The following is a 24,292-nucleotide window of genomic DNA, read 5'->3' as shown; positions in this document are numbered from 1 at the left end:
AAAATGATTATAAAGAAGCAAAAGGTTGTTTACGTCGACTGATGAATCATGCTACTGACTCTGTCTAACTTGTTAAAGCATAAATTAGATTTGATGAAGACATTTCATTAGTTTGTGACAAAGGAATTGCTGTGAGCATTAAAAGAAAAATGTACAGTCTCTTCTATTGCCCTCCTGTTAAATTCTCTAAAATATTTCCGTAGATTCTGATGTATGGCCATGAGCTTTTGGCACAGGAAATTAATATGCCCTATTGAATCATTAATACAGCCACACAGCTTACATCCCAATAAGCCGAGACAGGAAATATTCCAAGACCCTCCAAATTGGGATATACATTTATCTAAATCTTTAAAATGTAATTTTTACATGATCTTCTAAATTAGAGGTAATTTATGGTTGCTTTACAGTGGCATAAGAATCTAAATCCAAATCTTCATTTTAATGATGCTATAAAGTCTATTTGTCTCTTTCGGATGTCCTTAGGCATACCACTGAGAATAGGTAGCTGGGGGTCGTGTTTTGCCTCTATTGAGTCATTTAGGGCCAGATGTAGGTAGGGTTTTACCGGTCGGTAACGGCCGAATTCGGCCGTTACCGACCGGTAAAAGGAATTTGAGATGTAGGGGGCAGAATCGGTAAATTTACCGTTCTGTAAATTTACCGATCTGTAATTTTACAGAATCTGTAAATATACCGGTCGGTAAATTTACAGAACGATATATTTACAGATTCTGTAAAATCGATATGTAGGTGGGACTCTGATGAGTCCCACAAGGCCTAAGAAATCGGTATTTTACCATCAAATTCAATTTGATGGTGAAATACCGATTCAGGTGAGCATGCAAATGTGTGCATGCACACCTGTGCCATATGACAGGCAGACCTGCCCTTAGGGCAGGTATGCCTGCCATATGGCCCCCGAACCTTTTTTGGGGGTGCTAGAGGGTGTCAAAGTGACACCCCCTGCACCCTTGCCAAAAATCTGTATTTACCGATCGGTAAATACCGACCTGTAATGCCCCATTCATTCCTATGGGCTTCAAAGCCCATAGGAATGAATGGAGCATTACCAGTCGGTATTTACCGAATCGGTAAATACAGACTTTTAAAGAATCGGTAAATCCACATCTGGATTTACCTACATCTCGGTACATCTATTTTACCGACTCTTAAATACCGAATCGGTAAAATTCGGTATTTAAGTGTCGGTAAAATAGATTTACCTACATCTGGCCCCTAATGTCATAAGGCTGAGGCTCGCCTTTGTGTCTATGTTTGTACTTAGCTCATCAAAAATGAGTCGCTTGATGGAGTCTGCATTGGCTCTGCTGCAGTCACAGATATTATTTATTGTTGCAACCATGTGGAGTGCTCGAAATGATGAAATATCCAGTTTGAAATGTAGCATACTTTGAGGGACTGATTGACTTCTTTGCATGTATATGGTGTTTAAGACCGAAATAGTTTTTCAAATAAAAACCTGTGATCTGTACAGCAGTGATAGTTCTTTTTGTATGAACACTTTGATTGACCAATCGATTGCCATTCCTCCATAAATAGCCCTTCCCAGCACTGTGCCCTACTGCTGTAGGCACACAGCGGGATTCTCCGCTGAAGGTAGGGTCAACAGCCACTGCCAGTGTTGATAACTGAACCCCTTTGAGCCAATGAGGAGGCGCTGAAGGTGGCAAGCAGGGACCGGCGGAAAGAAGCTGTGAAGCGCTGAGATGACACGACATGCAAGAGAGGAGCCAAGCCTAGCAGGGGCCACAGAGCCACAATGCCACAGAGAGGAGCATGGGCATGGGCATGGACATGCAACATTTCAGCGTCTCTATCCTTGTGTCAAGTTTGAAGCTAATGAAGCTCATTATGAAGTGACTTAATTCCCTTAAGGAGGGCAATTAATCCTTTCTCAGGGGAACAGGTGTGAAGGACTGCTCCCATTCATATTTAATCAGCTGGTTCTCCTGAACCTGATGATGATAGAGTAGTATACCGCTACTGTGGGTGGGATACGCTTTAGGAGCTCGCTAAATCCTGCTAAGTCTTTGCTCTGCTAGGAACAAACAAAATCATACAGAACACTACTCAAGGTCCTTCTTACAAGAGGCCCATAACATCCAATGGAGACCAGCAATTGTGTTATGGGCCAAACAGGAATGAGGATGTCAGTGGATTTCCTGGAGACATGTCACGTTTCCTACAGAGATTTCAGCTACTGAAAACACCAAAAATGTCCGCTGAAGGGGAGAATGAGGAACTACCAAGGAACCAGATCCAGTATTGCCTATTCTGTAAGTGCTCATTAAAAGGACTGTCTCAGTGTTCAACTAACAATTGCTTTTAATTATGTGCTCCCAGAGTTAATGGGAGCCCAAGACTCAAAACGTGAAAATGTAACTCTTTCGTATTTGGAAAATTCATAGTGAGGACCAAAATATTAATCCCCTGGGGTAAAACCACAGAGTTAGACCATCAAGAGGACATTGACCAGGTATCACCAACTAAGTAGGCTAACTGCTGGATTTCAAAGCATCCTGGATTTAAAGGAAGACTTCCTAACACTTTATATTGCTCTAAGTTTTCCGTTTCAGGACGTCTTCAACTTTTCTATATGTTGCCTCTTGAACATTTCAGGAACAATTTCTTGCAGTGCAGAACAAATAACTTTGGTGTGCTAGGTCGACAAAGACACATTAGAAGTTTTAGAAAAAACCTACTGGCATATTTACAAACCCGTGTTTTCTAAATATGCCCCTCATTGACGTTCCCGTGGCTATATGGGCTTTGCCATATTTACAGGGCAGCATTAAGCCACTTAAAGTGACAGAGGACGGCGTTAGCCTTGTTGGCTTAATGCCGCACTCCTCCACTTCTGAAATGCAGGGCTGCACTGTATTTACAAGAATACGATGCAGCCCTGAGTTTCACCCTGTTCTGCCACTAAATTTAGCAGCCTAGCGCCAATGCAGGTACCCTTGCATGATAGTGTATGGGTGCTTCGTTGAGAGGAAGGTGTCCCTTCCTGCACATAAACAATGTGAATGGCGTTTTGCAACTTCTATAAGTGCTGCATTGTGCAGCACACATAAAAGTTGCAGGTTACTGAGATGGGTGGCAGATTCTGGGTTTAGATGCTGCAATGGTCAGGGCACAATATTGATGATGGCACGTGCCTCATAAATGGCTACTCCCTAGAGCCATTATAGGGTCCTTGTTTGAGTTGTGGGTAGAGGACTGTATCTTCTTAGTGAGTATCTCGTAGGTGGTATAATTTCCAATGTTAATTGGTTGATTTTGAATGTAATTTGTTTATTACATTTTCACACATAGAGCAAAAAGACTGTCTTTTTGCTCTATGTGTAAAAAAATTAATAAACACATTACGTTCGAAATCAATCAATGTACTTTGGGAATTATTCCACCTACGAGATACTCACTAAGAAGGTACAGTCCTCTACCCACTACTCACACATAAAAGTTGCAACTCGTCATTTTTTTTAAAGATTGTTTATATGCAGGTAAATACACCTTCCTGCATGTAAACAATCAATGGCGTTTTGTTGTTTCTATAGAAACAGCAAAAACGAGGAGAAATAAAGCATTTCTCCTCATTTCACCAGAGTAAGACCAGGTTTTCCCTGGTCTTAATGTTGACGCTGCCCCATATTTATGCGACCCTTGTACATATGGGGCAGAGTCAAAATCAATGGGTGTTGCGGTGGAATGTCCACCACAACCCCCATTGCCCGCCCTTTTCACGCTATGTATAGCATGAAAGGGGGCCTTGTACAAGGCAGCCTTAAGCCACATTAGTGACTGAACTCAGCCTTGTAAATAAGGTGAAATCCATATCTCCAGAGGAATGACACTAAAAGGGACGTTCTTGTGGCGATAGTGGCTTGTAAATATTCCCCTAAATGCCTTCACTTAGGTCTTAGAGGAAATCATCATTTTTCGGTGATTTTAGGTGTGGTTTGCTCTCCTTTTTGCAGTCGCGGTGTTATTTTTTTGTTGTAAGTGGTTCCTGCTGCACCTGCTTTCCAGCTGTCTGATGAATCACTTTCCGAAAGATCGTTTGTTCTTCTTGGCAGGAACAATAATCAATCACAAGGGGGAGTAACATCCGAGGCTGAAGATCGGGCTGAATGCTGATGAAACGAGCCACAACAGCCGTCGTGCATGAAACAAAGCAAACTATTTTCCACTTTTTTTCTGACCGGAATTTTCATGCTTGCTCAACACAAACAGGATGGCCCAGCCTACAACTCCTAGACCTGTCCTTAAAGTCGTGGGTCTCCATAGCTGGGATATCAAATCTTTCGACTCTAGTTAAGAAGACGAGTTAATTTCAGATATGTCCTGTGCTGCTTTTCGTAACTTTTTGCATGTCCATCGAATTCTGTACACATTGTGGCGTCCTGATAGCAAGCTGGAATTTGCTTTTATTTATCAAAAAGTTTAACAGCTCAGACAAGCAAAGAGTCTTATTCTCAATGAAATTAATGTCTCGGAGAAATGAAAAAAACAGGTTCACTTTGCACAAAACTGCGGAAGAGGGCTGTGTTACGGAATAAGAGGAAAGCCATAATTCACAAAACAATTTTTCAAAGCAACTAAATGTGAAATTAAGCAAGTATTGAACTCAGACACAAGAACCTGCTCGAGCCAATGGTCACACTAAGTCCAGTCCTGATGATGAAAAGCAAAAGCAAACTCCATGGTCAGCCTGGTTCATCAGTAACTTCTTGGCAGACACAATACAAACAAGCATTTGCAATGCAACAGGTCTCGCATTTGCAAGAGATTAAGCTATTGGCATTGTAAATGACAATGCCGTTTATTTATCTGTTTTGAAAAACAAACCATAAATAACAAGTAATTTCCTTTACAAGGCCAATAGCTCAAACCCTAGCAAATGCGAGACCTATTGCATTGCAGATGATTGTTATATGTTTAATCAAGGGTGCGCATTGGACTAATTGACAGTATCCATGGGTCTCCCTGCGTAAAGAAGAAATGCAGCAAGCAAGATTGTTCATTCTGCAGCTCGAGTGAATAGTAGCACATTTTAAAATGTCTTCACGTTTATCATTCAAGTATTGCATCCTCATTTTGATACTCGTGTATTTGACTAATAGTTATCATAAGCCTTTAAGAGCCAGAACACAAAGTAAAAACAACATGATTGATCATGTAATGCAAATTGACAGCTCCTAAAATGGTAGTGGAAGGGAAGAGAGGATGTTTCCCTGTTGCTTTTTGAGGCGGTAGATCATAGGATGTCATGAATCTAAGGCTTTAAGTGGGCCAGGTCCTGCCGGTGTTCTAAAAAGCAGGTGCTGAGACAGGTCTCGACCGGGCTCTGCATTTTTGCCTGCACCCTCAGGATGAAAAAAACAATCTTAACTCTGCAGCAGTACCACCCTTCACTATATTTGATGTAACTTCAAAGAGACTCGTTATAGTTCTTTCACAGTCTCATAATTTCAGAACAGAAGAATTTTCAATATTATATACAACAAAGCCATAGTTGTTGCTTATTTCTCTCATGCAACTAACAACCATTGGCAAAGGCAATAGTCCTGGCTTGCTTTATGTGTAATGTCACTTGTTGTAATATATATTTAGATGCAAAGACCGGAGCAGCAAATTACCAGTGAGTCGGCACACTATGCTAAAACAGTTGATGGACAGAATGCAGAACAATGTCATACATTCACCCCAGTACAGAGATCTGAGCCTAAATCCATCGTTTTTTTGCTCACCATGCCAATCCGGTTTGAACCCAGCCATATGCAAATCAGTCTTGACCCTGTGCCCCATGGGAACAGTCCAGCCTGAACTGCCAAGCCAGGTCCTCCCTGGACTGGAAACAAGCATCCAAGTACCGGTTTCGGGCTTTCAGCCCTCATCACCCGGGATAGCTTGATTCCAGTGGCATGGAGAGCATTGGAATCACGTCTAAGCATACCCGTTCCACTCAGGGTGACAAATGTAAAAACAGTTGATGGACAGAATGCAGAACAATGTCATACATTCACTCCAGTACAGAGATCTGGGCCTAAATCCATCGTTTTTTTGCTCACCATGCCATTCCAGTTTGAACTCAGCCATATGCAAATCAGTCTTGACCCTGTGCCCCATGGGTACAGTCCAGCCCGAACTGCCAAGCCAGGTCCTCCCTGGACGGGAAACAAGCATCCAAGGACCAGTTTCGGGTTTTCAGCCCTCATCTGCCTGGATAGCTTGATTCCAGTGGCATGGAGAGCACGGGACTCACGCCTGAGCATACCCGTCCCACCTGAGTTAAGCTATCCTGGTTGAAGAAGGCTGATAGCAAGAAACCGGTCCTAGGATGCTTGATTCCGGTCCAGGGAAGACAAGGCTTGGCAGTTCGGGCTGGACTGTTCCCATGAGGCACAGGGTCAAGACTGATTTGCATATGGCCATGACTGAACTGGGGTGGCTTGGTGTGCAAAATAAGGATGGATTAAACCCAGATCTGTGACTGGGGGTGAATGTTTTGCCATTGTGCAACATTCCGTCCATCATCTTGTGTGTTTTGCGGCACACTATGCTAAGCTCAAATTTTTGGCTAACTTGTTTTTAGCCACGGCCTAATTACATCAGCCATGCCCCTTCAAGAACCCCGCCAGTTTTGTCATCCCACTTAAAGCCCTGCATGAATCCACAACCAGAATTCACCACAGATACTCCAGGACACCGCCACTACAATCAGCTAGAATGCTGGCAATAAATACCTGTAATCCCACAGGATCATGACAACATGAAGGAAACAAAGGTGCCATAATGGAATATGCGCCTACCATTATCAAATCAGCGAAGGGCGCTTCACGTTCACAGCAATCTGCCTAAAAGTTGTATGAACTGCCTATATGCAGCACAATCCAAACATTACTAATAGCGCCGTAGGAACCTTTAAAGCGGGTTCCTAGCAGCGCAATCAGGTCAACGGTAGAACACTGGCCCACCTGGCTCAAGCAAGGCGTGACTGAACCAATAGAGCTGGTCTGCTACAGCAAGCCTAAAAGTACAGAAAACAGTATCAAAATATAAATAAAAAAGAACTTACTGTCCTTGCACCAATGTAATCACTATCAGCTAGGGTCAATGTAAGAGAAGAAACAAGCCACAAGCGATCTTCCTGGTGGAAAAAAGCACAATTGGAGTGTTATAAAACACATTTTTATAATGGAAAGGAAAACAAAAGTAATATTACAAAAGTAATCATGATGAAAGCGCCCATGCATATTAAACCTATGCACATGGTGTCAGGTGAACCAGGCGCCATGGTGCTTAAAAATAAATCCAACAAAGTAGTTCTGAAATGAAAAGATACACCCCTGCAGAGTTACTAAGCTGTACTTGATAGGTGCTGCCTGCCATGACACGGAAGTGACGTCTAGGGAGCGCCAGCCAATAAGGAACTAGGAAAGCTGATCAACGCCGGAAGGACCCAAAGGCAAGCAGCAGGCAGGATTGATCTCCATACAGGGCTTACACCTGGTCTTCCAGACAGCGCATGCACGCAGCCTAGGCTCGACCTAAAACTACACACCACTGCCTGTATTAAATTAGAAGCCCTAATTTTGCCTGGTAACAGTACTTGCACAAAAACCTCCATGCACTATTTGCGTAATGCAACAGTTACACAGACAGGGCGTCCTTGCGATGGATAATTGCTTTCATGATGGCAGGCATTTTATGCTAAATTGCATATCTTAAAATTAGTTTTTGCATGCATTTCCAGATTTTTCTATGTGAATGTTAAGAGGGAATTCATTCCACCTCTTAGCTGCCAGGTATGACAAGCATTGGCAAAGCCAATAGGTTTCACCTATGAAAATCTATTGGCTTGGTGAATGTTTTTTTACACGTTGCACAGCAGCACAAGCTGATGTGCAATAAGGGTTAAAGTACATTTTTTAAAAGTGTTATGCAGACAGCAATGACAGAGTCATAGCGCTATTTTTCCCTTTAAGCAATGTTCCACAGCCGCATGCGCTGCTTTGTAAAATGTAAAAAAACAGTTCATTTGTTTGGAGGGTCAATTAACATGAGACAGATGGGTGGAAAACATATCAGCGAGCAGGAGGAGATTGGGGTTGGGGTTGGAGTGAAATCATAGCGAGCAGGAGGGTGACAAACAACGCCGAGCGGGACAGCAGCAGGTGACAAACAAGGAGGAGGATGGTGGGGTGACAAACAACGGTGAGCAGTAGGAGGGTATGGGTGGGTGAAAAACTATGGAGGGCACAGGGTGGTGGAGGTAAAACAACTGAGGGTGAGGGTGAAGGAGAAGTACTGCTGAGACATGCAGTCAATAAGAGTGCATGTCAAAAAGTAACAAAGGAGTACCTGCAAGAGCCTGTGGCTGGTGGAAGAAGACTGGGTGTAGACAGGAAGTAGTACTTGCTCCAGGCTCCACGGTAGGGACAAGGATAAAGACCTAGGAGGAAACCAGAGGTGAGTGTTAGGCATTGACCAATAGGAAGCAAACAACTGATAGTGATGGGGGAGTCAACCAATGGTCAGCCCTGGGCGTAGTTCTCGGAGTTTTGCTATGCGGAACTCCACGATGTTACAAAAAGACTCAGCAAAGTTCCGCGAGTGGCGGAGTGCAGTGCGAACTGCAGTTTTTGCTGGTATTTCTGCCGCTCGGGTAGAAATTCTACCCGAGCACCAACTCGCGCTCGTGAACTTACCGTTTGCAATTGCAAACTTACAGTTGTCGATTGTGAGCGGAAAAAAAACCCCGCTGCACATCGCAAAGCAGAGTTTTCTGCATTCCGCGAGCTCCGCGATGTGCAGAAAACTCTGCAAACTCTGCGAAGGGAGTGAAGTTTGCCACCCAGGTCTACCAATGGTAAGTAAAAGTAAAGTAATGAGAGGGTTTTGAACCCTGTTTAACATTTTTCTTCTTCAATACAGGAGATTTCACAAGAACACACACTTGCTGTGCAAGAGAACCTAATAAAAGACTTACAGTGCCTAAAAATCTTTTGCCTACCTTGTTCAACATCTATGTAACACCATTGGCTAGACTAATTAAAAGTCATGGTCTAGCTCTTGTGTCTTACGCCGACAACACACAACTGGTGGTGTCGGTCACTTAAAATGACAGTATGTCAGCAGAGCGGTTCCGTGATTGCCTTTCCTCTGGGATGTCATGGATGAATGTCAACTTTTTAAAACTTAACACAGAAAAAAACGAGATTCTGGAAAATGGCAAGAAATCTTCAATATGGAACCAGTGTTGGTGGCCCCCTGAAGCCGGTACATGTCCGTTGCCGGTGTCTAAGGCCAGAAACCTCAGTTTTCTCATCGATAAAGATCTCTCTTGTGCCCCCCAAATAGACCAAGTAGTCTCTGCCTGTTTTTTCACACTCAAGATACTGCGTACAATTCTCCCATTCATCCCGTTTTCCCTCAGGAAAACAGTGGTTGGCGCCCTTATCCTATCGAGGATTGATTATTGCAATGCCCTTTATCTGGGTGCTGGAGTGAAGCTCCAGTCACTTCAAAATGCTGCAGCTCGAGTTCTGTATGGTCTATCTAAGCATTACTCCACTTTTGCCAGCAATAAAAAACTACACTGGTTGCCGGTGAGACGACGGGTGGAGTTCAAAGCTCTATGCCTAGTGCATAAAGGGCTCTATGGAGGTGGGGCGGAAGATGTACAATTTCTATTCCACCAATACATTCCATTGCGCTGTTTAAGGTCTATGGACACTTTGCTGGTTCTTCCTGCCAAGATAAAAAGGGTCAATTGGGGAGGGAATTTTTTTTCATTCCTGGCAGCCACATTTTGGAACTCCCTCCCCGTCTCGCTCCGTCTTCAGCCCTCACGTACCATCTTCAGGAAAGCGAATAAAACCAGACTCTATACACAATGCTAATTTTAGTGCAACTCTTGGATCACTCTACCCAGCGACAAGACGCCTCAGCATAAGTGCACTCTACAAAGTCAGTCAGTCATGAAAGCCAACAAGCAAAAAAATATGACAATGTAATAAAGGCATCACCCTTCCAATACTGTAAAATACTCCATCAAAAAAACTGTACATTTCATTTGGTTATCATTATTTACATCTTTTTTAAGATGTAATTCCATGGGTACTAAACAAAGATCGTGTCAATTCTTTTTTTGTCAACAGGCTGTTACATACCAGCAAAATATGAAATTTGGCTTCTGCCGATTGCAATATATGAACTTCAACTTCACAAAATTGGAACAGTTTATTTTTAAAAGAAACCTGTCTTGAAAAAGCAGATCCTACCAACTCCCATCCACCCTCCACAATTAGAAAACCTACTGTTTGGTGGCAATATTACCCTGCAAACAGTTTTTCCTAGAAAAACTTCCTATATAAACTTCTATGTTTGATTGACTCTTGATATTGATGCATAACAGAATAGTCTGAGGGGATGGTCATTGCAGTGTCTGTTGATGAAGAATCAAGTAGCCAGGTCTCAGTTAAAATAGCACATGTGGCTTATGGGCATTTAAAAAAACGAAAATAACTAAACTGTGCCTCGGTAGAGACCTCAAATCAGTTAGACGGCAGGAAAAAAGCAGGTAAGTTGGGTAGATTGCTAGATTGTGTTATCGCAAAGATTTTTTTATAGAGAATGCGTAATGCCAGATCGTCTAATACGACAAAGTGCTTTATGGTGTGACTCTTAGCGTATTGACTACAGTTATGGAGCTGTGCCACCGAGTAGATAATGCAAGGCAGATCATGGGTAGCATAGGCTCTGGTGCTAGGTACATGTCAGGTGCTGACCAGCACAGACAAGCTTGCCTTCGTTATGCCATTTGTGCTCCTACTGTGTGGACAAGCATGAGTGTCTCTTTTGTAGTCTAGTCTGTCAGGTTAGCATGGCCATGGCCTGATAGGAATTTAGAGTGCATTGTGTGTGAATTGCCAATAAGGGTAAAACAACTGAAAAAAACTAAATTGATTGATGATAGCCCTACCTTGGTGTAAACAAAAATTACAGGCAGTGGAGACCTGAGAACCTTTGAGATGGCCAACACGTTATTATGGTCTGGAGGTGTACAGTACAGATTTATACGTCAAAAATGCTTGTATTTTACACTTATATGCTCTGTGGTGAATATCACATAACCGCACCCATACCAAGATATCCGTGAAACTCTGGACATCGTAAGCACAGGTATGATGCAGGACATGGCGCTCTTCCACTACGAAATGTATAACAATCTAGAAATGGCATCTTTATTTGTATAATTTTCTATTGCTTATATTGTTTCTAATGTATGCCTATTGGGTATTATGGATATTTTCTGTCTATGTGTTTACAATTTAATTTTTATTTAAGATGGTATATCAGTGTTAAAGTTCAAAATGTCCTATTGTGTGGTTAGCATAATCATCTTGTCCTCTGAATTGGCGGCACATTACAAGTTAAGAAATGAATACATTTTTATAGCCGTCTACTGCTTTCCGTTTCAAATGCTCAGTTGAATTGTTTGTATTAGGAGTGGTTTAGTTTGCTTTTTTGTAAAACTGACATATTAACTTTTGTTCACAATAAACAGGTTGATTGGTTATTAGATGTAACAAAAACTACGGCACTTTCCTTCCTAGAAGATAGTCATTTATTTAAGCTATGGTTCCTTTTTGTTCTTCATTCTTTCAATTGTGGTTTTAAAATACATTTTTACTTGTAATTTCCTATATTGACATCTTCTTACAGGTTTTTCTTTGTATAAAATTCCTCAAGAGGTATAGATAACTTAATATTTACCATTTCCACATTTATATTTCCTCATTCCAGCTATTTCCTCATCCCTTATGCCTTTTGTAAACAATTTGAGATAATTAAAAATCACCTGAAAATAAATATTTTATTAATCTTAGCCTTAACACATAAGCCCTGATTTCAATGTCGGTCGGAAAGCTTACAACCACTGATCGGAGGCTTTCCAACCAACATCTTAGGTTTAAACTCTGACCCCCATATTACAATGACGGCGGTCAGAGTTTTAACCGTCTGGGGGAATCCAACTCGGTTCCGACGGGCTCAAAGAGCCTGTCCGCCAGTCGGAAGGGCCTCATAATCCCTAGGAGACGAAGTTTCCGCCGGCGAGATTATATTGCACTTCCCAACAGCAGTTCGTTGTCTGCCTTTCTGACATGGTACTGCTTTCGGAAAGTGTCTTTGGGGACCCCTAGCAGGGCCCCCCTCACCCCTTGGTCTTCCGGTTGTGATCCTGAGGTCCCTGCCACACAGTTCAGGGATGTGCACACGCTTAATTTTTCATTGGAAGCTTGTGTCACGGGCAGTTTTGGCCTGCGGCACTAGTTCTCATTGAGAAATGCAAGTTTGTGACCACACATGGTTGCTTCCTAATTGCGGTGTTAGAACCCCCAAACTCGGGTCCATCAGTCCCACATTCACAGCAATGCCTCCGACCGGCATTGAAATCAGGCCATTAGTTTAATATGTTTTTATAATGTTTTAAAAAAAAAATACAATACATGACTTAATAATGATTTGTCCCTTTAGTGATACTAACTTTGTGTGTTTCAAATATATGTAATTGGTGTTTATTGAATTTAATTAGGTGGTAAGGATTAAAATTATATTTTTAATTTTCAAATTCTTGATCAATCAATCAATCAGTCAAGGACTTTGTAAAGCGCGCAACACACCCGTTAGGGTCTCAAGGCGCTGGGGGCCCTTAAGTGGCCCTTAAGGGCCCTTAAATGTGTGAGAACTCTTTTTTTAGCTTTGTGAAGCATGCTGCCTATGTAAAATTTATTTATTTATATTTTACATAGGCAGCACGCTTCACATAGCTAAAAAAAGAGTTCTCAAACACTTAAGGGCCATCAAGAATTTAAATCGACACTACCCAATTGCACGCCATTTTGCAGCTGCACATAATCAGATTCCAGACTTACTGAAATTTTATGTTCTGGACTATATACCAGTAAAAGAAAGCAGAGGAAATCGATTGAGGGCGTTAAGAAGGTTAGAGTCCAGAATCATTATCAAGTATAATACGGTGCACCCTGAAGGTCTTAACCTTGATGAGGAACTTTCAATGAATATAACTGTAGGGAACTGTATATAAGCTGTCCTGTCAAAATGAATTCTTGATGTTAATTGTTTTTTAATCACTAGTAGCATTGTTTAAGTTGTCACTAAATATTGCATTCTTTATTTTTTATTCTAGACATTAAGAATGTATAGCATGTGTATTCTGAACTGGGGCAGAATTAGTTGGAAGGTAGACTATTTACAGATGCCCGCAAAAGAATACTTAATTTATTGGAAAGAATGGTTAGCCCACTGGGGCAGGATTGGTTTTGTTACCGCATTTACAAGACAGTGTGTTCGGCTTGGACACGAGAGAGGTTGTACCGCTTGCGTCTTCATAAAATTTAATTTTACCATTCGATGTTTAAAAATAGTATGGATATTTTGCATTTATAAATTATGTCTGCAAAGAACAACAACAGAATACATGGCAAAACTTTATTGAATTTGAATGTACTGACAAGAATGCAATGGAAGTATTTCATTTGTGTTCATGATCACGTGCACGTTTGTATCAAGGGAATGTTCCTTTAAAACAAGAATAGATACAATGTTACCTCACCCATGAAAAAGAAGTGAGGAAACTTCGAAATGCGTTGGGTGTTTCTCGTGCCAAATAAATTACGCTGAGCACCAAATTGTGGTCACGGCTCTGGTTCTTTCTTTCCCGGATGTGGAGAACGTTTACCAGGAGTGGTGTATATTCTAATGTGTATACATATTGTCCATCAACCATGGTCCGTAGTGGTGCACACTTACATAGCTGGTGCCAGCATAAGGGATGGATCATGTCCCCAGGGAAATCATCCAACAAAGATAGAAAAAGCGGCACTACCGGTGCTACACATCTATCACCTCCACCACCATGACATGCTTCGACACTCATGGTCGCAAGACCTGAAAGTCAAAATGTGTTGGTGGTGGTGGAAGTGATAAATATGCTTCTAATACCATAATTTTCTTCACTAAGGTCCAGGAGTTTACCATTTCTATTGTTGTTGGATATATATATATATATATATATATATATATATATATATATATATATATATATATATTCACTGAAAAAACCATAGGTTATAGACCATATATAGTTAGGAATTAGCATTTAAAAAACCTTATTTTACTCACACAAAACCATTGAAATTCCATATATAGTTAGTTGCACTAACTATATATCGCGCACCCGCAATCCACTGCTGATCATGTCACATATTACATCATTCATGACATGGTCAGTGACATCACTGATGACATCACTGATGACATCTCAAATGACATCACTGATGACATCTCAAATGACATCACTGATGACATCATCTAGTGTCAGTGTGTTTTTGTAAAGTTTAAATATGTTTTACATATTGAAGAATGAGTGGATGTATAAGTGTCTGGATGAAGGATTTAGTAGGTGCGTGACTGACTGTATGAGTGAGTGATTAAATGTGTCTCACTGAATGCATGGGTTAGTGACTAAACTGTCTTAATTTGTGCATCATTATGTCTGTTGTTCTGTAAACTGCTGCATGTGTTGATCATTAGCTATACGAGAGGCTATATGTGTTATTAATTGGTTGCCCAAGTATTTCTATGGGAGATTGAGTTTGTGTAGGGGTGGCTGGAAGGTGTGTGACTCTATGCATAGATGTGTGAGCAGTTTATTCACTAGGTGTATGAGTTCAAGAGTGCATGTGGAAACAGCTACATGGGCAGTTGACTGTGTGCATGAGTGTATTGATGAGTGAATGGATATCTCAATGCTACATGTCATAGTAAGTACATATGTAAAACACAGTACATGTGAGAGTTGGCATATATAAATAACTGTGCATGAGAGCCACTGAATGAGTGAGTAGTTGTATCGATCATTGTGAACTTGTATCAGGGATTGTATAAGAGAGTAAATATGTGTTAGTATATGTTTCAATAAGTAAGGTGTGTTTAACTGTATAGTTGAAGAAATGGAGGTGAGATTGTTTCTTTGCATGACTGACTGGGTGTGTGAGTAACTCCATGGATGAGTGGCAGTGTGTGAGTGTCTGTATACACTGAGTGTATCTAAGGTTATATTAGAGTCTGAAGAGGTTTATCGTATTAGCACAAGAATGATGTCAAATGAGATGTCATCAGTGATGTCATCAGTGATGTCATTTGAGATGTCATCAGTGATGTCATCAGTGATGTCACTGACCATGTCATGAATGATGTAATATGTGACATGATCAGCAGTGGATTGCGGGTGCGCGATATATAGTTAGTGCAACTAACTATATATGGAATTTCAATGGTTTTGTGTGAGTAAAATAAGGTTTTTTAAATGCTAATTCCTAACTATATATGGTCTATAACCTATGGTTTTTTCAGTGAATTTTCAAGGTTTTGTAAATGCTAATTCCTAACTATATATGGTCTATAACCTATGGTTCTTTCAGTGAATTTCAATGGTTTTTTAATAGCAAATATCATAAGCTGTCGAATGTCAAGTACGTGGTAAGTGAAAACATTTTCGTGTTTATGCACACTGATCTGCTTTGAATGGTGCCCCCCCCCCTCATTTCTATTAGGAGTACTCTCTCTTTGCAGATAGTGAAAGGTAGTTAACGCAGGCCTTTGCCCCCATTGTAATCCGTCGTGCCTGCTTCTCTCTCCATTTGATTGATTGTTATCCAAGTATTTACTGTTTTAGAATTAGTTCTCTTTGGTTCATTCTCTATTTACAAACAAACACAGAGTCGCAATACTCTGTTTAGTCTTTGCAGATAACGAAAAATCGTGTAAAAAAAAAGAAAAGGAATCGAGCAAAATCAGTAGGCCACTAATGGGATCTCTTTTTGACCTCGCTAAAATAGAAACATTAGGAACAACCCCTCATGACAAATACAAAACTAGTGAGATGAACTGAACTCCACACAATGATGGCTGCAAAACAGCTCGGCTCCGCCACCCACCCCGCCCAAAATAACGATAAAGAACGGCTGCCATGATTGGTTGCGGAATGACCACGACGGAGCTACGAAATGGTGCTGCTCTCATGCTAACCCCAGCTTCAGTCTGAAACATCCAGAAACACTGTAGACTACCAATTCGATCAGTTCCGGTAGCGCCCCAATGTAACCCGGTAGAGAAGAACTAGCCCTCCCCTCTTTGACTGATGGTTCTTGTTGCCTGTCCCTTCTGTTGTCATTTAACAGAACTATTTAGCCTGCTGAAAGGGGTTGTGTTCCGACCGCTGGTTGGTGGAGACATTTTGACTATATTCTGTACCTGCGTTGTCGCGTAATGCGTCATATGACGCGCCGCGTTAGCGCATCCGGAAGTCATCCGGGGCGCGCAGCGCGTAACGTAAGCATAACAAGTCATGTGACTTGTTAATAAAACTTTTCATTGGTTCATTTTACTTTTCTTATTGTAATGATGAAAGGCTTGGTCATATGACCTAAAAATTACGCTTTTCATTACTTCCGAACATTATTTTTTCTTAAATATATGTTATAATGTTCCAGGCTAATGTACTTTCCCGGAAATTTTACAACTGTCCTGCAAGTAAAATATATTCTTTTTTCGAGAAAAAGAGCGTTTCTTCGTCCCATGACGGAGCCGTTGAGCAAAAAAGGGTCGACCTGCTGTCTTAGTCGCCGATACGCCTGAATATGAGATTCTTATCGATCACTTTATGTTGCAGGAATAGAAAACACAACAGCCCTTGACCATTTATCTTTACTGCGTTCCTTCGTATTATACCTTTTACCCTTCATGTAATTGGTCTGCTTTATTTCACTTGCCTTTTAATGATTCTAAAACAGTCACTATTATTAAAAACTTTACCAATGTATATACTACTACCATGTTTTCTTTTAAAAACCTTTATTGTGAAAATTTCATTATACAAATACGAGCCTATAACCACGTGGGCCTGCCACAGAGCAAACTGTAATCGTATATGATGAATAGACATTTACACTGTAGAGGAACGTAACGGGCGGGCCATTAGGTTGCAAGAACTAAGGTGTCTAACAGTTACGGAATCGGTGGACGTACATTTTATAATTAAAATACGACAGGGCCAGTTACAATAAAATTATCTAGATATACATTTGCGGGCAAGTACCATGGGTGACGTTAATTCGAACTTTCAACAGTACAGTAATCAATAACACATCAGAACTTAATATCAATAGGGATGTCGAAATATTCAATCAATTCTCGTCCCCGCCCGCCATGTGCTTCAAAACTGCATACGTATCTCGTGATTTCAAGGTTCTGCAACCAGTACACAACAAGGAGTTACGAGTCCCATTTATTCCGGCGCCATTTTGGGCGAGGACGGGCAGGTCCAGGATATAGTCAAAATGTCTCTACCAACCATCGACTATGATGATGTTCATATGCTGTATTTATTAGAGTAACACTCATCTGTCCACATGAAATTAATTTGCCACAATCTAAACATGTCATTTTAATCTTTCCAAAGTTCTTCTAAATATTTGGGACCGTTTCCCTTGCCTCTGAAGCTCTCAGTGCCACTTCTTTGATGAATGTACTAGCAGGTCAGGGGTTCTCCTCCAAATCTCTCTTTTATGCAGCACTATAATTAATTGGTGCCACCTCTCTATATGACGATGCATGGTATAGTTACCACAACTATATTTTTTTTCGGTTCCTCTGGAGAGTTCATCGTGGCAGATGAAGCGTGTAACGTACCGGGCATTTACCTTTTTTTGCATGTACAGGAAAGGAAAAAAAAATCGAGCGTCCGAGTTCTAAGGTGTCCCAGGGCCATTTTAGTGGACCAGGCCCAAATCCAAAGAACAGGCCGCCATTTTGAGAGTCCTCTTGCAGCCGCCTGTCGCTGTAGCATCAAGAGCAGCCGAAACTCAGCTGAATGGCAACTGAAACGGTAAAGGGGCGCCCCACTACAGCAGACGAGCCTCCACCTAGGAAGGCCCATTCACGCCGGCTCCCCCCCCCTTCGGGCACCCCACGCCGTTATTCGGAGCAGTATTGTAGGATGGCCACACCAGTGCGGCAACTTGCTAGACATCACCTCGGTGGTAACCGAATCTCAACGCCTTGTGGTGTCTCCTATTCAGAAAACATTGTTATGCTGCCTTCGACCTATTCGCCGCAAGTGCGCACACAACTCAACTGCATAGCTTGCTAGACACCACCTCGGTGCCATCCGGATCTTGGAATGTCAGCACCTTTTGGTGTCTTCTCTTCAGAAAATATTGTTGCGCTGCCTTTGGCCCCATTCGCACATCGGTCCGCTACTGACGCCATCTCACAGGCTAATGGGGCGCCCCACGCCGAGTTTCAGCATTGTAGAATAATCACACCAGTACAGCAACTTGCTAGACATCACCTCGGTGCCATCCGGATCTCGGCGCCCCACTGCAGATGAAGTGCCTCTCAACTATGAAACCACCATGGTGACATCCGGATCTTGGCGCGTTGTGCTGCCTTCGGCCTATTCGCACATCGGTCCGCTACTGACGCCATCTCACAGGCTAATGGGGCGACCCACGCCGAGTTTCAGCATTGTAGGATGACCACACCAGTACAGCAACTTGCTAGACATCACCTCGGTGCCATCCGGATCTCGGCGCCCCACTGCAGATGAAGTGCCTCTCAACTATGAAACCACCACGGTGACATCCGGATCTTGGCGCGTTGTGCTGCCTTCGGCCTATTCGCACATCGGTCCGCTACTGACGCCATCTCACAGGCTAATGGGGCGACCCACGCCGAGTTTCAGCATTGTAGGATGACCACACCAGTACAGCAACTTGCTAGACATCACCTCAGTGCCATCCGAATCTTGGCATCTCAACGCCTAGTGGTATCTTCCATACAAAAAATATTGTTACGCTGCCTTCGGCCCCATTCGCACATCAGTCCGCAACTTAGACATCACCTCGGTGCCATCCGGATCTTGGCATCTCAGCGCCTTGTGGTGTCAGTCAGAAAATATTGTTGCGCTGCCTTTGGCCCCATTCGCACATCGGTCCGCTACTGACGCCATCTCACAGGCCAACGGGGCGCCCCACGCCGACTTTCAACATTGTAGGATGGCCACAGAAGTGCGACAACTTACTAGACACCACCTCGGTGCCATCCGGATCTTGGCGCGTTGTGCTGCCTTCGGCCTATTCGCACATCGGTCCGCTACTGACGCAAACTCACAGGCCAACGGGGCGCCCCACGCCGACTTTCAGCATTGTAGGATGGCCACACCAGTGCTGCAACTTGCTGGACACCACCTCGGTGCCATCCGGATCTTGGCGCGTTGTATTGCCTTCGGCCTATTCGCACATCGGTCCGCTACTGACGCCGCCTCACGTGCCAACGTATTTTCTCCGCATTTTATACCCTATGCCGCATAACAGGTCATGTGACTTGTTTATAAAACTTTTCATTGGTTCATTTTACTTTTGGTTTCCTAATGATGGAAGGCTTGATCATATGACCTAAAAACAACACTTTTCATTGGATGAAAACTTTTTTTTTTCCCCAAACGATGAAAGCCCCACCTTGTTTCTGGATGTTTCAGACTAAACTGGCGTCAGCATGAGAGCACCACCATCTCGTAGCTCCGTCGTGGTCATTCCGCGAGTAATCATGGCAGCCGCTCCCCACCAGAAGCCTGCAGGAGTCGGGGCCCCCAAAACTTTTGATGAATTCTCAAGGCGGAGGGGACGCTTTCGAGAATGGGGTCCAAGACCTAGCAGACAAGCGTCCGATTTCCAAGGTGTCCCAGGGCCATTTCAGTGGACCACGCCCAAAAAGGAAAGAGCCTGCCGCCATTTTGAGAGTCCTGTGGCAGCCGCCTATCGCTGCACCGCAAGAGTGGGCGCAACTCAGCTGAATGCCGGATTTTGACACAGTGGACCAAAAGCGGACGGAATGGCAACTGAAACGGTAAAGGGGCGCCCCACTAAAACAGATGAGACTCCACCTGGAGAGGCCCGTTCACGCCGCCTCCCCCGGGGCGCCCCACGCCGTTATTCGGAGCAGCATTGTAGGATACCAAAACCAGTGCGGCAACTTACTGGACATCACCTTGGTGCCATCGTTCTGCTGCCTTGGAACTATTCGCACAACAGTTTGCTACTGATGACCCACCCCCCGCGACGCCCCACGCCGTTATTTGCTGGGTGGCAACTTACTAGACATCACTTTCGTGTCATCTAGATTTCGGCGCGTTCTGCTGCCTTGGAACTATTCGCACAACAGTTTGCTACTGATGACCCACCCCCCGCGACGCCCCACGCCGGAAATCTGGACGTTGTGCTGCGTTGGGACTATTCGCACAGCCGACCGCTACTTCGTTGTTTTTCCCTAAAAATGTTTATATGTTATTACTATTTTTGTTTTCTTGTATATATTTATAAATTATTAAAGTTTTATAATCTTACTACTTTGTCGGAGTGCTATATATTTTTAATGTGACACATAATTGTAAAAACTTTGATGTACAAAGAGTCATCCCTGGAATCTTCCGCTTCACGCTCGGTCCCCTCCCCAATCACAATACAGGATGGTTTTCAGATAATAGCAACGCTTCTGCTGTGACGGATCTCATCGAGTGTGGGCCTTGATCTACTATAACTCCTTTGAAGAGGGGTGATTCTTTACAGCTGTGGCCATAAACTACATCTGCAGGGCTAGCTGATAGCCTAGGACCGGCCTGGACAATCGGACACAGAGGAAAAGGAGTGTCAGAGGGTGCGGTAGTGAATAGGGCGAAAGGGAGGTGTCGGGCGGGCACAGGGTGTGATTCTCAGGGAAGAGCAGCGCAGATGGGGGAGGTTTATTACCCATGCATAAGACAGAGAGCGGGGGTGACCACTGCCTGGGTGAGATGCTTGCGAGGGTGGGGAGCCATGCTAAGGATCGACAGCGTGCACAGAGTGGGTCTGGTCAAGGCATCTAAAATGGCTGCCGTGCACGACAAAAGTGTGGCATTTGAAAAAAGACAAGATGGCGCACACAATGTTTTTCAACAATTCCTGATTTCCTTCGAATCGAACGTTAACAGACGTTGGGGCATATTACCAAAGTTAAGCGATATTTATCCCTAACGATGCATTGCAAAGATTTTTTTACCGTCAGAAATTATCGCAGATAAACCTTGCTATTATCAAGGTTTATCGCAAATACGATAAAAAACGACCGCAATGCATTAATATCGCTGAAAACTCAGCGATATTCATGCATTACCGAGCTAATGCTCTTAGCCATGTTATCAACCTCCCATTGGATAACATGGCTAAGAACTGCTCAGGGCAGCTGTTACTTTTTGGAGATATTCGCGCTTATCTCGAATATTTCCAAAAGTTGATCATAGGAGATAGCGATGTTAGCGACTGTTTCCAGTCGCTAACATCTTGGCATGCCCACTTTGCATGTCATTAGTGATAAATATCACTCACATGCAAAGTGGGACCCAAGATGGTCGCTATCTCCTACTAGCCGTCGCTAACTGGTGTTAGCAACAGCTAGGTAATACAGATATAATTTTATCTCCGCGAAGTGGAGCGCTGTTACAGATATATATCTTGTTTTTGAACGTTAATTTCTCAAAATGCACTGAAGCACATATATTGAGACATAGCAAAGGCACATCGGGCTACCAGTCCCTAGGAGATAGCGATGTTAGCGACTGTTTCCAGTCGCTAACATCTTGGCATGCCCACTTTGCATGTCATTAGTGATAAATATCACTCACATGCAAAGTGGGACCCAAGATGGTCGCTATCTCCTACTAGCCGTCGCTAACTGGTGTTAGCAACAGCTAGGTAATACAGATATAATTTTATCTCCGTGAAGCGGAGCGCTGTTACAGATATATATCTTGTTTTTGAACGTTAATTTCTCAAAATGCACTGAAGCACATATATTGAGACATAGCAAAGGCACATCGGGCTACCAGTCCCTAATATTTTACCAAGTTTCGTGCAAATCCATTCAGCCGTTCGATTATTATTATAATTTTTTTTTTTTGCCCCGCGGGGCCCTTTTAAAACCTCCACATCAAACCTAGGGGGTCAGCGAGGATCTACTATGCCCCCTTATGGTCATTTGCCCCTTCGCTTTGGCCTCCTCTTGTCTCTCGATCCTACCGAGAGACAAGATGGCGGCCGCTACGTACTGTTTGGAATGTTTACAGACACCGGAGAGCCAATCAGCTTCGCTTCGCAAAGCTCCGTAACGCGAAAAGTACGCGAAGCGGTGAGCTGTTACAGATATATATCTTTTTTTGAACGTTAATTTCTCAAAATCCACTGAAGCACATATATTGAGACCTAGCAAAGGCACATCGGGCTACCAGTCCCTACAATTTTGCCAAGTTTCGTGCAAATCCATTCAGCCGTTCGATTATTATTATTATTTATTTTTTTTGCCCCGCGGGGCCCTTTTAAAACCTCCACATCAAACCTAGGGGGTCAGCGAGGATCTACTATTCCCCCTTATGGTCATTTGCCCCTTCGCTTTGGCCTCCTCTTGTCTCTCGATCCTACCGAGAGACAAGATGGCGGCCGCTACGGACTGTTTGGAATGTTGACAGACGCCAGAGAACCAATCAGCTTCGCTTCACAAAGCTCCGTTGCGCGAAAAGTACGCGTCCTGGGCCGCTGCCCGGTCCGCTGTTACAGATATATATCTTTTTTTAAACGTTAATTTCTCAAAATCCACTGGAGCACATATATTGAGACCTACAAAAGGCACATCGGGCTACCAGTCCCTACAATTTTGCCAAGTTTCGTGCAAATCCATTCAGCCGTTCGGGCTAAAAGTGAGGCCAACCGCCCTATGGAAAACTCAATGTTAAAAACACGTTTTGGGACCCCCCTTTTTTCTCGGCCCCCACTGGACGAACCCCCCCCAAATTTTCAAGGGCTGCTCAGAAACAAAATGTGCCATTTTCCTGAAAATTTCAGCCAATTCCGTCCACAAACGCCAAAGTTATTAGACATAGAATTTTCAAAAAACCCATAGAGAAAAAATCCTAACTATATATACCTACTGGCGACCGCCAGTAGGTAATATATATATATATATATATATATATACATTCCTTGGAAATTCAATGAAAACACAGTTAAAATGCAGTCAAGATTACAATATAAAAATAGTTTAAAAAACGTCTAATGGCCTATTATTGGTTAGTTGCACAAACCATAATTCTTGCTACCACCATGTAAACCTTAACCTACACAAGAAATCGATTGTTTATGATTTCCTATATTTATGTCAAGGAAGATCAAAGGTTTACAGCTAAAACGTCTTCAAATGACATTTGCCTCAAGACTTGACTCTATATCTGTTTTGACATCATTCATAATATCAATACTAAGGTGATGTTATAAATTGGGTTACCGTTTGACTGGGGTGTGAGCCCAGGTCAAGCAGGAATCACAATCCTAGTCAGGAAAAGGGACACGCAAACCCTAAATTAACATATGCTCAACACGCTGGTGGCTTGGTATAGAGCATTCAGGCTTAACTTAAAGGCAATGTGTAAAGTATTTGTACAACGCTTCAAAAAGTAAAACAGTGAAAACACCACATAATAAGGATCCCACACCAAGTTAGAAAAATAGAGCAGAATTTATTAAACTAAACAATACCAAAATGACAAACGCCCAATCAGTAGAACCGGAATTATGATTTTTTAAAGAATACATTTCACTATGGCCCTAAAAGCAGAAAGCACTAACCACAGCTAGAGGGTGAGCTGGACTGGGTCACAGTCAAAAGTTATGGCTGACTGCGATAGAGTGCAGGTCGAATACAGTACTAGATTAATCAGTGCTTAATTTGTAAAATAATAAGTGCTGGGGCTCTTGTCAGGAGGCCAATGAAGCTTGCACCACACATTGCCTTTGCCAGTCGCCAATGACAGTACAAACACAGCTACTAATTATCACACTCTTACAAGTGTGACAATTCATAATATTCCAGGCCCCAAAAGCTATAACAATGGCTTGGGAGGCATGTATTAGTCATTGTTAATGTAAAATAAAGTAATAAACAGCAGTTGTTGTGCTCGTACCTAAATTAGCAGTGCCCACGTGTTGCAGACTGTCATAAGCCCAGGTGCTGGCAATTTGGTGCTCATGCTGAACCCCAGAAACCACCAGATCAAATTAAGCACTGAGATCAATAAAGGTAGAGGTGCTGGGGG

The sequence above is a fragment of the Lissotriton helveticus genome, chromosome 4_1 (genome assembly GCF_964261635.1).
Source record: "Lissotriton helveticus chromosome 4_1, aLisHel1.1, whole genome shotgun sequence".
NCBI classification, from domain to species: Eukaryota; Metazoa; Chordata; class Amphibia; order Caudata; family Salamandridae; genus Lissotriton; species Lissotriton helveticus.
Note: the sequence above shows the minus strand (reverse complement) of the source record.